The following is a 17,944-nucleotide window of genomic DNA, read 5'->3' on the forward strand; positions in this document are numbered from 1 at the left end:
CTTTCTCTGTAGTTGTCACCTTAACTTTGGCGAAATGTCTTTCCGTTTACTTCCAGACAATCGCCTTCTCCGATAGGTTACTCACACACACAGTAACTTTCGACCAGTGTCCGTTACTCATACACTCACTCTTACACTCCCCCTATCTTGGATCCACGGCGGTCAATGGTACCTCGTGACCTCCGTACTATGGTCGACAACTACCCTGGATGTTCGATACACCCAAAACCACTTAAGCTCTGGCCTGAACTTAAGATTTCACCAGTTCACCCGTTTACCAGGTAACCAGCTTACCAGGTTGCGCGCGCTCACAACCTTCTCTCATTCACACTACAGGCATTCAACTCCGCAAGACATTACAATACAAATACAACACAAAACACCGCAATCTGTTCACGCATGACCCTTTTTATACTCACTCTCCTCCGATACTGCTGCTTTTCTCGCACCGTCTGCACCTTTCGGCACACGATTCTTCCGCTGCTCGTTTCTCGACGTCTCGGGCCTTGGGGTAAACTAACCTCTCTAGATTACCTTCCTCAAGAAGATAACCATCCTCACTCTGCTACCAACTGCTAACGCGGGATTTCTGGTTACTAGTTATCTTACCAAATCCCAAACTATGTCGACTGAATCGTTGGTACCTGTCATTGAGTAAAAGGTAATCTAACAATAAGTCAATCAATTTTAAGAACTTACACCACTCTAAATGACCACTGACCAAATTTTAAGTTTCGAAGATTTAATATAAAGTCAAAGATAACTGAAGATACAAACTTCTCAAAATGAGATTCAGAAGATAAATCGGTATCACTATGAACATGAACTTTTTGAATAATCTGAGTCTGAAAAACAGAATAATAAGAACAAGCTCGAAAACCATAAGGGTTGCCAAAATGGATACAAGTTGTAACCTCAAAGTCATTACAGAAAGGAAAATTAAGGTTAGTCTGTCCCTACACTATACTAAGTGACATCCCTACTTAGCAAGATCTTTACCCCCCTAGGTGTCAGCCGTGGTGACTTCCTAAGAAGATCACGCACTTCTCTTTGTCTCTTCTCTGATAATGGGTCTCTCCTGATCAGCCTATCTGCCTACCCATCCGCTTCCTTAGGCTCCCAAAATCATCTGCTCTGCTCTCCTCCCGGGTCGCTTTCCCTAATACCAAATTACATTTCCAATAGAAACGCCCCTTGGGACGCCCCTCACGTGGTACATCTTTGCGCGGTAAACTCCATGATGGTACTCTTCAAGACCCTCGTTATAGTTGACCTTGATTCCCAGGCTTCTTCTCCAGTGCGCTGATACCCCCTGAAATTCCTGGAAACTCCTACAGGCCTGCGCCAGGCGCCACTGAACAAAGTCCCTTTCATTCGAGCTGATTAAGACCCTCGCACCTGCATACAGTTCGTCCTGCAGTGGGCCTCAAATTCCAGACTCCACCATATCTTTAGGTCGTAAAACACACTCAAAGCTCGGTGCTGGACACCTCTCGACTTCTTCCCTAACGAGCACATGGCAGTTCAAACGATATGACATTATCAGTTCAGGCCTACTTGATTTACATGAAGCAGGTCCCTGCACTCTTAAAACATTAACTTAATTTAAACAGCAACATTCTTAACTAGCATACGTTTCTAAAATAACACATCTATAAAGCATATATTTTAAACTTAATTCGATAATACATTTGTGGAAGAACCAGGTTAACTCCATCTCACATTATTTTAGCAGCACGTTTAGATTTGCTGTGAATTGCCCTAAGGCCTACACAATATACTGGATTTTTAGAGTTCTATTCAACTCTAACATGATTCCTTTAACATGAGAACATGAGGTTTTCATATTCATTCCAACATTTCTACATTAATCTCACACAGTTATGATTATTGTTACTCTACTTAAACATTCTATACATTTCACTACTGAATATAAGACACTCTGTGTATTTCACTTCTAAATATAAAACACTCGTGTGCAAAAGCATGTTTAAACTAACTACGTGCTTGTAAATATGGTGCACTTATACATTTTTCAGACTTGTGCTCTCTCAATAGCATCGCTTGAACAACTGTTAACTGTGAGGTGAATGTGGACAGACCTGACCCATCTGCAGCAACCAGCCTGCAGCACCAATACCAGGTGCATCAAAATAAAATTATGCGATCGCCGCTAAAGTTTTGCCACTTTGTTAGTTTCTACTACGTCGACCTGGAGGCATTACCCTTGCAAGGTGTCGTGGATTGCTGCCTATTATGTTCTATCCTTCTGTGCCCTGCATACCGCCACTTCCCTTTTCATGTGCTCAAATTCATGTTTTACATGTGAAATAGTACTTTTTTTTATTTGGCCAGTGTATACTGTATCGGCAAAATTATTCTTACAAAAAACTGCCTTCCACTATATGACAGTTTTCACCACAGACATCTGAGAGAGAATCTGCCATTTGAGTAGTTCCTACGGCTAAGAAGGAACTGTTCGGAACTAAAAGATTATAAAACCCAAGCGGACAACTTGGCCTGCAAACTAATGGCAAGAAAGTACCCAAAAAGAATGGTGTCATAAGCAAAGAAAAGGGCCCAAAATAACAACTGGGAAGTCGTTTTGGAGCAACCTCCACCGAAAGAAAAAGAAGACAGATTAATTTGTATTACCAGTAACAGCATAGCTGCCAATGCAGTAACCGAAATTATAAACAAACACCTGTGCATTCTGAACAGTGGATCCCTGTCAGTACCGTAGTCCATGTTTCCACAAAGGAGCTGTTTTTTCTGCCTTAAGAATTGTGTACAAAGTTTGATGTTTTCGATATAGTACATTTGTGTTATATTTCTTCTTCTATGGCATGTATTTGAATGGTTCTAAAAAGAGAAACTAATTTATATAGGGTGAATGCTGGTGATGTGGTGAGTGAGTGAGAACAGAATATGAGTGTGAACAGAATATGAATGTATGGAATAGGATGAAGTGGGAGGAATGTTTGATGAGCCAGAGAATGTATTTAAAATTTTTGAGGTGCAATGTGTAACGATTTGATGATGTATAGAATGTATAATTTTGAGATGTAACAAACAAATTAAATAAAGAAAAGGATTTGTTTCAGACTGAAAAGGTGGTCTATGGTACATGTTGTTGGATTTTCAACATTGCCTCTCGAAAGTGAATGAGCAGGAATAAGGTATCAGTATTGGCAATTGTTTAGTTCTTTATTCACAAAGGAGGGCCAAGAGCCTCAATGATATGCTAGTCCACTCCCCCGTACCAGTAGGGACACCGAAATGGACACACAAGGCACTTTGGCACTAATCATGGGCCACTATCAATGTGTTAGCTGCAGCATTTGCCACTTGACAAAATCAACAAAAACATTGGACTTCAACATCCAGATGTCATGGCAGGAAAGAACATTCACAAACTGCAATACACAAAGAGTAGTGTATATGATCACATGCCCCTGTGACCTCAACTACATAAGGATGACAACAATGAAGATAAAAGCCAGAATCTGCGATCATTGCAATAAGGTGTGCACGGATAACAACAAAAATGTCAGCACCCATACATGGAGAAGAAACATACGGTACATGACTTCCACTGGGTCATTCTGGAATCCATAGATGGAATGGGAAATTTAATTTTGAATCAAGGATTTTCGAAAAAGGAGCAATGATGGGTTTTCAAACTCAAGATGCACTTAGAAGGCCTGAACGACAGCATTCCATGGAGCTAATTTGTGAAGTAGACAATACCTGTTAGTAGGCTGGGATGCCTGCAGCACAGTACACACGAAAATGAATAACTAATCAAGAGAAGCACAGGCCTAGTAGTCATAACCAGGTAAAAGAGGGACCAATTAGATGTGGGATAATACTAAGCATGGGCGTAAAATCCGTTCCGCTTGCGGATTTTGCGGATTTTCGGCAAATTCGCAATCCGCGAACTCTCGCAAACTTGCTGAAAATTTGTAAATCAGTGCGAAGCGGATTTTTTGCTTGGTTGCACTTGCCAACTAGAATACTATACAATTTCGCCGGAGTAAACACTTGCGAACACGTAGATGCGGCGGGCAGCGACAATCTCGCAATTGCGAGATTGCAAAATTTGCAATTTCGCACAATAAATCCACCAGCAGGCAGCATAAACCTTGAAAATTATGATTTTTTATCAGAATAACTCCTCAGGTTGGCATTTGCCTGCACTTTTTTTTGCAAGGAGTCCATTTTGGGGGGGGGGGTGGGAGGAAGGAAGTGCCCCACAGTCTCCAACTTCCTGTTCCTGTCCAGCAGGCTCCTCCCAGTGCTTTCTTCATGTGCTGGTCACTTTGATTTGGATCTTGACCTGGAAGGATTACTTTTTGTGGATGCTGCTGGATATTTGGATTTTTGCAAAACTGAAAGCACTCAGCAGGTGCAAAAGTTCAATCTTATCATTAGTAACCATTCCCTGTAGTGCCTGGAAGGATTACTTTTTGTGGATGCTGCTGGATATTTGGATTTTTGCAAAACTGAAAGCACTCAGCAGGTGAAAAAGTTCAATCTTATCATTAGTAACCATTCCCTGTAGTGCTTCCTGAGGGGCCCCTTCAGAGTTCAGTTGCCTACTTGCAACTATTCTATGACCCTGCTCTGACCCTCACAGCAGGCTCAGAGAATAGCTACAAGTATACAACAAAGGTCCTGTTAAAAAAATTACACTGCAACAGAAAGCAATTACAGATAAGGAAGCAGGTGCCAGCCTGGAAGTTCAAATTCAGTGACACATTAATCAGCCCCTAATTCATTCATGTCAGTTGAGGCAGGGCAGGTGTGCTTTTCCCCCCATAATATACAGTGATGAACTAGAGGGTGGCATGGGCGAGCCAGAGGGTGGCATGGGTGAGCCAGAGGGTGGCAGTGGTGAAACAGAGGGTGGCAGTGGTGAAACAGAGGGTGCTGTGATGAACCAGACGTAGAAACAACATGGTCGCGACCGTTGCTACCCGACAAGTAAGTTCGCGTTTGCGAACTGGTAAAAAACCCTTGCGAAATGGCAGAAACACTTGCGAACACAAAAAAAAAGGAATCCGCAAAATTTGCGAGAGTTCGCGGATTTTGCGGATTGCGAATCCGTAAATACGCAATTTCGTGGATTGCCAATTCGCAAAATCCGCCCATGCTTAGATAATACCTGCTATAAAAATAAGAACGGAGTAACACACCCCTTAGGAGGATTGAAAACACCACACTCAGACATAATGTTAACTTAATAAGGGGTTTATATCACAAACCCAGAAGGGAATATGCAGAATAGCCGGAAAGAACGATATGTTCACAGAGGATTAACTAGTTGTGAGCACTGAAAGTAGACTAGATATGGGCGAACACACAACAATCCCATAATTTTGGATGTTTTTTTTTCTCCCTGAGCCAAATGATATTTACACATGACTACATGAGGGAATTTATTTAAAACCCCATAATGGTGAATGCAGAACAACCAGAAGCAAGGATTAACCTAGAGCTCATTAATAATTACACATGACCACATGAGGGAACTAATTATAACCCCATAATGGTGAACCCTGAGCAACCCAGAGCACCAAGGGAATTTACATATGACTACATTGATTGCTAACCAGTCAAGAGTAAAAGTATTTTCCAATGTAATTCTGGCTTTCATTATTTTCAGTCACCAGCTGTTTCCGGTGTATAACGTCCTAAATGAATGACCTTGCTTACCTAGGTTTACCTGTTTTACCTGTTTCATCTGTTTTGTCTGTTCTACCTGATACACCTAAAACAGATCTAAGGCCATAAACCTTCCTTTGCCAGATATTTAGAGTTTCTCCATCTATTTATTTATCTGATTCATTTTATTTTTATTCACATAGAAAGTCCTTTTTTTTTTTTAAATGACTGGTTTTACAGGATCTGATCTATTCCCAACCACCAATGGAATTGACTGTTCCATTCCTGACTGGCATTTTGTGACTAGAGCAGTCTAGTTCTCGAAGAAGCACATGAACGCAACGTGTGAGTTTGCTCCCTTTGATTAAACAGGCCGGCATGCTGCATGCTGACAATATGCGGTCTCTTGTGGTTCCTGAATAGGTAACCAAGCAGAGTAGTAGCCTGGATGAGGTAGGCCCGACACATGCTGCCCTCTCTTTACACAATGGATTGCTACAACGAAGGGTCTACAGAATCTCTCTTTTGGATGAATACTGTATTTACGTAACAAATGAGTTGACTAACAACAACAGGCTAAAAATCCTGCTGTCTCACAATATTCTCTCTCCTACAGAGTGTGACTACAGACTTCACTCTTCACCGGAGGAACCATGAAGCAATAGCTGAAATGTATTAATGCATGTGGTGTGCTTTGTTCTGATTCCATTTATAATGTTGTAGTGTTTTATTGTATGTCCAACTTTTTTGTAGACATTTTCATTGGGATTACACTAGATGTGCCACTGGTAGCCACAAGATTAAAAAACTAATTTCATGATTTTCTTCACTCTGAAGGTGCTCACGAATGAAATATGCATGGGAGCCCATAAGGAGCCCGAGGTGGAAAAGTCTAACATTTGCCTATTTTTCTCCACAGAACTCAATAAATGATCGTGAGGAAGGTGGTATAAGTATATACACCGCTCAGTTGCATGAATTAAAATATTTGTCCAGTGCATGACCAAAGGAGTAGTACCAAGTAGCTGACATCACATTAGTCGTAATCCCAAGGTCGTGAAGAATAGCCAATAGAGGTATGGCTAGAAACATGTGGACCATTTAGGAATCCTCCCTGCTTTTACCCATACTGACAAGGGGTCAGAATAAAAAACAAAACCTACTAGTCAGGTACTTTGAAACAACCTCACTCCAGCTCGAATCACAACAACCCCGCTCCACTCTCCTATCCTCAGGTCCTCGGTCCGCAGCTCAACGCGATGGACCCAATGATGATGCATGCCACCAAGGGTTAACCCTAGTTGGTGTGTGTTTTCCAAAAAACTTTGTGTTTTTCTGTTAGGGAGATTTAGACTCCTTAGAATTGCTGGTTGCTTATTTTGTGGTAAAAATATGTTTTGGGGGATGGACCAAGCTCATTCCTCTGCTTCCCCTTTAATTTGTGGAACGCAGTTTTCATACCTCATCAAGTCAATCACCCACTTTGCTACTGCTGGATAACTTATGCAGATTAGCCTCCAGTGGGGTTCATGCTCGTAAAAGGTAACTTTCTAAAGGTAACTTTTTCTTAATATGTTTTAAAAATCTGATTTCACCATTATGTTTGGCTTTTAATAAATATAAAAAGCAGTTTAATCCTGTTACCCATTGTTTCCTGTGGTCCAGCCACAGCCTTCCTACAGTGAGAATAGCCTTTGGGTGCTAGTCACTGATAGAACATATCCACTTTAAATTTTTGTGTGTCCTATTTTAAAATACCATACACTCTGCCTTGTATCAATGAGGTCTGCTTTGACAGGTCACATTGCAAATTCCACACTGCAGCAGTAAGGCTACTCAGGATATTCTTTAGTTACAGTTGCCCCTCTACTGTAGTGGATGGCATAATAGGGACTTCAGTTCACACATGGCACTGAACTGTCAAGCCCTCGTGAACATTCTACACCATATATTATAACTTACAGGCGAGGTATATCTGCCATTTAGGAAAATGTTTTTCACCAATGTTTAAAGGGGATCACAGGCACTTTAACTGCTAATTAGAGATAATACAGAGTTTTTAATCCAAGAAAAAACCTAAGAAGGAAGTATGTAAAAGACAGTAATTTCCTACATCTCTAAATTCATCTGTGAGGTCATAAGCATTGCACTGTTGGTGAGTTGTGGTGTATTACAGGGGTTTTAGGGAACACTGAAACAGTTACATCCTTTCACATTACGTTTTTTGTTACATCATCACTGATGTCATGTCATGAGTGAGGTCATGAGCAATGGATTATCGGGAGTTACAGTTGACAAATGTAGTTGGTAGTGAGGATCTAAATCATTACTAACAGGTTCCAAAATGGCCATTAGGGTGAAGCTATTAAGTGCTGTTAGAACCGGAATCCCTGGTTGGCTGAGGTAGGTACCTTAGGCCAAATAGGGACCTACGTTTCAACGTCATGGAAGGGACGGTCATCTTCTGAGATTGCCCCGCTCACCCACTTGGTTGCTTGGCATGAGCAGCCAGGCTTATCTTCAAGGCAAATGTGTAAAGTATTTGCATCCATGCTCAGAGCAACCCAATGATGACACCACAAATAGACTCCACACAAGTTTAAAAAAAATGAGTATAAACTTTAAATAAAAAGAGATATGATAAGACCACACAATATAAATCCAACATATGCGTATTTGTAATATTTCTCCTGGCGGGTTGTTAGGCCAGCCATCCCTTGTAAGGTCTGGCGATGTTAATGAGCACTTCTAAACATTCTACTGTAATCCTAACACCACGTTATGCAGATCGTAATGCTAGAATCAGGCAATTTTGCAATGTAAAAATAATGCAATGCGTACTCAACAATCAGGCACTTTGCGATGTAAAATTAATGCAATGCGTAGCACGACAATCAGGTGCTGTGCAATGTAAAAATAATGCAATGCATAATACAACCACCAGGTACGTCATTATACAGGTGTAAGGCAATGTGTAATACACTAATCAGGTAGTTTGTGATGCATGAATAATGCACTGTGTAATATGCTAATCAGGTACTTCGTTATGCAGAAACAATGCAATGCATCATGCGACTATCAGGTAGTTTGTTCTGCAGAAACAATGCCATGCGTCATACACAAATCAGGTAGTTCGTTATGCAGGAAAGATGCAATGCGTAATACACAAATCAGGCACTCCATTATGCAGAAATTGAGTAATCCGTACTACACTCCGGCACTGATCAAGGTGCCTCAGGTGGTCTCTCCGCCACTCGTGCTTACTCGCAGGTAGCCTCTGACAACAGTTGCCCCCAAACACGGGTATGGTATAACACCAAAAGTGAAGCTCCTCGCTCTGACCCCAGTACTGCCACTCCCATGGCAATACGGGCTACTATACAAGCCGAAGTAGAGGCTCGCGCTGCTGAAGTGAGAGAGAGGCCAAGAGGGTCTCCCTCCAAGACCGTGCCCCACCCCAGGAGTCGTCACATGTTCCCTGGGGGGCGTGAACTAATTCTCCTCCCCTCGGCCAGCGGTTTGGGCCTCCAATGCAATCTTTGGGACTTGGCAATGGCGGGCTTGGGCCAGCAGCTCAGCTCCTCTGGGTCTGCCGGTCCGGGCCGCTACTGCTACGAAGATCTCAGGCTGCCACAGGGCACACATACACAGTGTCGCTGAGACTCCCTTGAGCTTGGTGCTCGATCACCGGGCACTCTATCTGAAGTTCTCAGGCTGCACAAAGATCACACACACAGCGTTACTGAGACTTACTTTAACTCCAGGTGCAAGATAACAAGACAAATCCTCATGAAGGTTTTACGGTGCACAATGCACATGCGCACAGCTCGAGGAGACTCACTTGGATTCCGGATCACACGATAACAAGGCAAATCTTCATGAAGGTCTCACGGTGCACAACGCGCATGCACACAGCGTCGATGAGACTCACTTGGATTCCGGTGCACACAATAACTTGACAATCCTCACAAAACGGTTCTGGATGCACAAATCACACGCACACTGTGTCTCTGATCCTTGCTTGGACTCCAGGTGCCCACGATCACAGGGCACACCTTACGAGGGTCTCATTCTGCAACAAGAACAGCGCTGCTTAGACTCTCCTGGAAACCTTTGTTTTGCTGTGTTGCTGCAACAGGGAGCCAGCTCACCTTAGGCCCTTGGGGATAAGTTACTTCAGGACACAGCACACAGCAAAGTCCTTTCAAGCAGGGGGGCACAGCACACGGCAAAGTCCAGTTAGCCTTTCCTTGGTTAAAACAGCAAACTGCAGGCCAGACCCTGAACACACAGCAAGAGTCAGTCCTCTCCTTCCGTCTATTCAGTTGTTTCTTCCTTGGCAAAGGTCCTCTTGACCACGAAGTAGCTCCAGTCTTGTTCACACTTGATCAAGCCATTCTCCAAAGTTCAGGGGCTTCAGCTCTCATAGTTATACCCCTCAATGGCTTTGAAGTCTTTGTGTTCAGGGGTCACTGACCCCTGTTCAAATCAATTCTGGGTGCCTCCCTGCCAGTGACAACTTCTTCCTTTGATTAGTGGGGGTCTGGATTATCAATCACTCAGCAGGAGATGGGAACATTTTATAGCAGCAACCCAGGCCTCTTCACTTCTAGGGGCTTCTTCTCCCCCTCTACTCCTGATGTAGGTCAGCCTGTTGCTGTCTCACCTCCTCTCCTGGGTCAAGACATTCCCCAGATCCTATCGCTTTCAAATTCAGACAGTCAATCAACAGCCAGACAGAGACACACAGAAATGTTATAGCACAAAAACTCAGCCACTTCTAAAAGAGTCGCTTCTAAACACACAATGCAAAAACCACCTCCATAAAATGATGTGTTATTACATTGTGAGTTCAGGCATACTAAACTTCACCTTTCCATCTTAAGCCTTTGGGAAGATAGGTTGGAAAACATATAACACAGCCTTCCAATTCTATCCTATGGCCTTTCCACAGTGAAAAACGAAATAGAGATTATTTCACTGTCAGGACATGGCACACACCTTTGTACATATCCTACCTTTCACATGCACTATACTCTGCCCAGGGGGTACCCAGGACCTACCAGAGGTGTGCCTGATGTGCATAGAAAGGGATGGGTAAGGTCTGACAAGTGAGTGCACTTGACAGAACAACATGGCAGTTTACCAAACTGTGTGCAGGCACTGCAATGGCAGGCCTGAGTTCCCTTTTTTAAGGCTACTTGTGTGGGTGGCACAATTAGTGCTGCAAGCCCACTAGTAGCACTTGCATTACCAGCTCTGGCACACATAGTGTACTTTACTATGGAATTTACAAGTAAGGCAAACATACCAATCATGGACAACTAATTACAATTACGCTTTACACAGGGAGCACTTGCACTTTGACTTTGTTTAGCAGTGGCAAAGTGTGCAGAGCATCTAAGTTGTCAACACCATGTTAGAAAAAAGAATTAGGGGGAAAGGAAAAAGTTAAGGGACTTTATCCAAAAAGGGCCAAGTCCTACAGGCGCAATTAGTATGTTTTTATAACACACATTTATTGATGTGGGTAAAGTGTCAAAGCTCAGGTTAACAAAGGGTTTTCGGTTAGTTTATCAATCTCAATAAGCCATTCCATATCAGAGTTTAAGACACCTACAACAGTTGACAGATCTGTAGAAAGCCATGAGTAAAAATTGGGAGTTGGGGAAGATATGAGTCCTACCCTAAAAAAATGAACACCCAAATCCTGTGAGGGCAAACACACCATTTGAAAAATTGAAACCGGGGAGCTGTGCCTCATACCTATGGCACAGACCATACAGAATTAAATATGTCAAGCATTTATGGACAATAAAGGTCAAAACATATCACAATAAAAAATGCAGGTTCTAAAAAATAAGAAAAACGGAATGGGAAATATGACAATAAAATGAGTAAAATCCAATGAGGGGCTAACATTTTTTTACTTTAAATGCAAAGGTTCACTAAAAAAGTAAAATATGATTGTCTGACCCTCTAGGTGCAATATTAAGACAATCGTGATGTAGCAGAGGCCAGCTACGCCAAGCGGGTCATCCTGCTCAAAGTTTTTACCTTCTCTTTTATTTTTATGAAAGTCAAAATCCTCGCTGGAATAAAGATCAATGGCTATATCGAACTAAGTCCTCTTGGCCACTGGACAAGATCTTGCTGAAGCTATTGGTTTTGGAGGAAAACCTTTGAGTGGAAGACACCACATTTCATAGACACCAAAGTCCTGTCATCTAGTGGATACTTTTCAAGCATTTCCCTTTTTAAGATTTTTCTCTTCAGGCTTAGTCTCTTTTTTTTGGCACTCAAAATCTGCCCCACCAGCAAGGTCCAGTCCAGTGGTAACTAGTAAACTAGTTATTCTGGGAATTAGCTTACGTCCTTGAAGTCACACAGGAGGTACACCAACTGACACTTGGAACCTACTTACTCTTGGGTACAAATGGCCCTTCAGATTAGGCCTGCACAAGTAATCTGAGTTATTTTGACAAGTCTGTGTTACACTTTTGATACAAAATATACCTAAAATTGTGTGATTATGGCAGTTCACATAATTATGAGTGATTTCACAAGAAATCATACCACAGGACCAAGGAAACAACAAACTTAGCAAACAGCTGCTTGGATTTGAGGTTGCATTTAGTGATGAGAAAATGGTGCTAAATGCTGGGTTACATTCCTCACATATTTCCACATATTCTTGAGTAGTTTTGCTTTAGTTTTGCTCAATTTAACTTCATTTTGTTATGCAAGTTACACTCAACCCTACGTCTGATCTCTGTAGAAGTTGAGGTGAGGTCCTACTTTTGTTTAGTTTGCTAGGCAGTGTGCGGCAGGGTGACTCCCAGACACTCCCTGACCAATGGGCAATAACTTCTTGAAAACAAACCTTACCATTTTTGCAGCACAACCACTTTGCCTGACGGAAAACTGTCCCACAGTGCACCATTTTTGATAAGTTGGAAGATGGCAGGATGGTGGGTGCTTGTGGCACACTAAGAGGTGTGTTAAAGCTAATGAGAAGTTATCTCCTACTTAACTACTCCAAATTGGTTCTCGGACCAGTTGCCTCATCCACTGAGACAGAATTTCCTACAACAAAGATTTCCATCATGGATGTGTTCTTGCACCGACTTTTCTCTGTTCCTTAATGATCTGTCAGTCATTTTAAAAGCAAACCACTCATTGTCCACTGTATGAGGTGATGACATATACCTTGTCAGCTTTATACTGATGATTTCTTATTGTTAATGTAACACAACTGAGTTTACAAAGCAAATTAGATGCCATCAATAAATATTGCCAAGAAAACAAACTTCCAAATAAATTTAAGAAAAACGAATTCCCTGTTAATTAAGAAGGATTGAAAGCAGTTTAACTTGAACATTGGAGATACGTCGGTGAAGGAGTCCTTGTCCTTTAAATACCTACGGGTAATTTGTTGATAGAGTAAATGGAAGATGCATCATGAAGTGCTGACAAACCATTGCATTAGCTACTCTAGGTGGGCTGAAGAAATTTAAAAGAGATTTTGGAGGACCCTCATTAAAACCAGTCAATTCACGACATTTGTAAAGTGCACAGCTACCTCAGCAGAGGTGTTCCAGCATCAATCCAGTTTATACAGCATGTTACCCCCCCCCCATTTACTTTATGGAGTAGAGATTCTCTGGCATGACCATGACTGGGAGAAACTAAAAGGAGGGTACCTTAAACAAACTCTTAGATCTCTCCTTATGGAACATGATCCAGGTAATTAGACTTGAAATGAACTTAAATTCCTGGAATATTACTGCTTTGATTCTCTGTCTAAAATGTTGACATAAGTAAATTTTCGCAAATATTAGAAAAGTATCAATGTTATACACCAAACAAATAGGTACAAGTGAGTGAAGTTTTGGCGAAGTGGGTAAGAGATCAGTTGGTAAGGCTGGCTGGCTTGTTCAGAATACAGAGGTATTGAGTTCAGGAAATGTTTCCTCTTTTGAAACAGGGATGTATTGGATGGGGCGGACTGGAATGCTGGGTCAGAGATTTGGAGTATCTAAATGTTAAGAGGTTCATTGAGGACTTAACTCGATCATAGGCTCTCCAATCTACATGTCTAGGTTACCCAACACTGTAATGTATTTTGCAGTGCTTTGCTTTTGGGTGGGGTTAAATCCAATTGACTCTTGACATGTGAGAGAGACTTAATCTTATGGGCTGAGGAAGGGATCAGCAACTGTGGGCTAGGAATGCATTGTTCTACAGTTCATATTTTAATTGACAGTTTACATTGTATTTCCTTAAGACATCTTCTTTTAAAACCCCTTTTTATGATTTGTGGGTTTGTTAGATGGGTTGAGGCAAAACGGCTTGCATAAAATATTCACTTTGGGGATGTAATTTGTGGGGTGAGTAGATTTTTATTGAATTTGTGGTGGGATGGGGGCTTTTAAGTGTGAATTTGTAATGTTATGTATTGTATGTAAAACAAACCATTGTTTGAATACACTATGGGGCATATTATCAAGGGGGTTTATCTCCGCTTTTTTGGCTTTAAAAGCCAAGAAAGCGGAGATAAAATTATCTCCCTATTACCTAGCTGTCGCTAACACCAGTTAGCGACAGCTAGTAGGAGATAGCGACCATCTTGGTCCCCACTGTGCATGTCAGTGATATCTATCACTAATGACATGCAAAGTGGGCGTGCCAAGATGTTAGCGACTGGAAACAGTCGCTAACATCGCTATCTCCTATTACCAACTTATGGAGATATTCGCGCTAAGCGCGAATATCTCCAAAAGCTAACACCTGCCCTGAGCAGTTCTTAGCCATGTTATCCAATGGGAGGTGGATAACATGGCTAAGAGCATTAGCTCGATAATGAATGAATATCGCTGACTTTTCAGCGATATTCATGCTTTGCGGCGATTTTTATCGCATTTGCGATAAACCTTGGTAATACCAAGGTTTATTTGCAATAAAAAATCGCCGCAGCTTTGCGGTAAATTTTTATCTCTAACCAAGCAATAGCGATAATTATCGCTATTGCTTGGTAATATGCCCCTTTATTTTTACTTTTTTCCATTGAAACTGAAGCCAGAGGCTTAACTGTTTTGGGATCAAAAGACCCCTCTTCTCTAGGTTACCCTTATAACTAAACAATAAAAGTATGGGTCTCCTCAGTCCCTTTAAAATTAATGAAGTTACTGAATACTCCTAAACTGCTCTGTTTGGATTGAGCTGGGTCACATTCCACCTCCGAGCTATCCTACTAGACCAAAACTATTGTATCCGCTCTGACAGAGTATATCACACCTCATCAAAGCATCACTGACTGGCCAGGGATAGGCAAGGCAATTCCAATTAGCCTGTAAGTGTTTCAGTCAGGGAGAGTTACTTTTCTGATATATTTATCAAGTACTTAACTTCACAATTGAAATGGATTTTGATTAAATATTGAAAACAGCAGTTGGGCAATCTCTATAGCTTGTTCCAAACCCAAGATAAGGTATTAAAACATTGAATTTATTTCAGCTTTTTCTTCAGAAATTCAGCTTCTTGTCGGGTGCCCTAACCCAATCTTTCTGCTCTTTGAGCAGTTTCACACCTCATGAAAGGGAAGCAGTGACAGGGTCCTGCTGCTGACCAATGCTGATTTGCCCAATGAAGGTTCAGGCAGGGAAAGTTTAGTTTTAAAAGTCACTTTTTTCTAAATATTTACTTAAAATCTAACTTCACCAAAGGAACTGGATACTTACACAAGTATAATATTAGTTTTTAAGTGGCTCCAAAGCGTATCACAATCCAGAAATATCTGACTTCCTATTTTGGCTGAACTTTAATGGGTCACATAGGACAGCTACAGCTCTAACACTGAAAATAGCTTGATGAGGCTGGTCATTGTCGAATCCCTTTTAGGTCGAGCATGCGCAAGCGCTGCTCTGCAAAGAGCTTTGGTAGTTCAGTATGGAGAGAAGCTTTGTCCACTCCCCCGCCCTTATTTTTCATTGGCTTGCATAATTTTCCTTTATAAATGCTGTCTGTCTTCTGATTCTCTACCATTGTCTGTGCCTTCGTTTCCCCTCCCCGCCCTCCCGTTCTCCCTGCCTTCTAACCCCCACACTCCTTCCCTCTCTACCGATATCTGTGCCTTCTCCCCCCGCTCCCCTCCCGTTTTCCGTGATGCCAAGATGCCAACCATTTGCAATGCAATAGGTCTCGCGTAAAGTGGAGACCTATTACATTGCAAATGCTTGTTTAAATACCACTTACCCTGGCTAGTAGGCTACAAGGCATAAGGGGGGGGTAACTTACATAATAGGTGCTGCAGTCCACAGGTGGCATTTAACTTTCTATGCCATTGGTATATTGTCCTACACATATAATATGGCCTTATCGGAGAGTTATACAGGCCAGTAGGTGATTATCCACTTTTGCCTATTGTTCGGAGTCAAAGTACTTACACTGGGGACTGGAGATTAGTACTCCAGTGTCCAGAGTTTAAATCAGTCAACACAATAGAGGGTGATCTCGCAGAAAGCACTTTCTCACACTAATTAAGTCGTATTCCTGAAATGTAAATAACAAGAAATGGTTTATAAATAATGAAATGCCTTCAAAGTATAACATGATTGACATATAATGAAAGGGTGCTTTCTACCAGGCCAGTATGTGGGAAATAATGTTTGCAAAAAGGTAACCCACAGATAATGTACATAGCACTGGTGCTGGACAGATTTGCACTTGCACTAATTAATTTTCCTGCACTGGTTGGCAACTCTGCCGTCCCGTTTGCATCAACAACAGTGCAAAAACAGACATTGCCCTGATAACCCACTGCAAACTTAATAGGAAACATACCATATCACGACTCGAGCAAAACGGCTCAGACCTTGTGAAAAAAACTCTAAAAAATTGTCTAGGATCGGTGTAATTTTCCAGAGCTTGTTCATGCATACATTTATTTTAAGTGAGTACCACCTGGTAATGACAAGGGTTGATTTATTTTATAGTGTTGTACGTTCATGTTTTTTTTTTATTTTGATAAATAGTAAATCCATTGGATACTCACCTATTCCTAGTCAAGAAGATTTTTGACAAAAGAATAGAGCGAACATTTAAAGAGAAACTTCAGTTCTTTGTAAATTAATAAAAAGAGGTGGCAGCTTTCCTAGCACAACAGATGGCCAGCAACTAAAAACACATTAGCATATAGACAACCATTACAAAATTCAATTAAAGACGAATGTAAATATTAATTGCGAATTAAAACCAATAATTAACAGCATAAATTAGAGAGTTTCAGTTGAAATATTCATTTAGGCTGGGTGTTGATGATTCATGACAAACTCCCGTTAAAGTCGCTACACCTCCTATTGTGAAATATTTCACAGCATACGGGAGTCCATGGAGCTCAAACCAAACTATTTTTTTCTAAATTGGCAAGTATATACAAAGTGAGGCAAAATGTTACAAAAACCCATCTGTTTCAAAACACAGCCATCTCCAGTTGTAAATTTGAAATGAAAAAGCAACTTTCAAATGCCTGAAGGATTAAACACTTGTTAGAAAATCATTCATTGAAACATGATTTGGGGATAATTCAATCGCTGTCAAAGACACCAAGGGCCAGATGTCGTAAATCATGTGCGTAATAGGTCATATTGCAAGGTCTTCGAGCATTGGTGTATTTTGCAGTAACATTGAATGAACAGTGAGATGTAATTATATCTGTTAGACTTTGGTTGATTGAGAGTGGTCTGAGAGGCATATTACCAACAGTTAGCGATATATTTATCGCTAACTGAGCTTAGCGTTAGTTTCTTTAACACCGCGCTTCGCCCAATATTATCTCTGAGATAACGTCCTATTACCAACGTTTATCTCAAAAGCGATAATATTGCAGGCGTTAGCATGAATATCACTGGAAAACCAGCGGTGTTCACGCATTAGCGTGCAAATGCTGTTAGCCATGTTATCCACCTCCCATTGGATAACATGGCTAAGAACTGGTGTTTGCAGGCGTTAGCGTTTGGCGATATTCGCGCTTAGCGCGAATATTTCCATCGCTTCGCCTTTCTTGGTAATAGTCGATAGCGAGGATAGCGACTGCTTTCAGTCGCTAACCGATTGGGTACACCCACTTTGCATGTCATTAGCGATAAATATCGCTGACATGCAAAGCGGGCCCCAAACCGCTCGCTATCGCCTACAAGCTGTCGCTAACATTAGTTAGCGACAGCTTGGTAATAGGGCGATGGAATTATCGTCGCTTAGCGGCTGTTTTCACCACCCT

Source organism: Lissotriton helveticus, chromosome 1_1 (assembly GCF_964261635.1).
Source record: "Lissotriton helveticus chromosome 1_1, aLisHel1.1, whole genome shotgun sequence".
Classification (NCBI taxonomy): domain Eukaryota; kingdom Metazoa; phylum Chordata; class Amphibia; order Caudata; family Salamandridae; genus Lissotriton; species Lissotriton helveticus.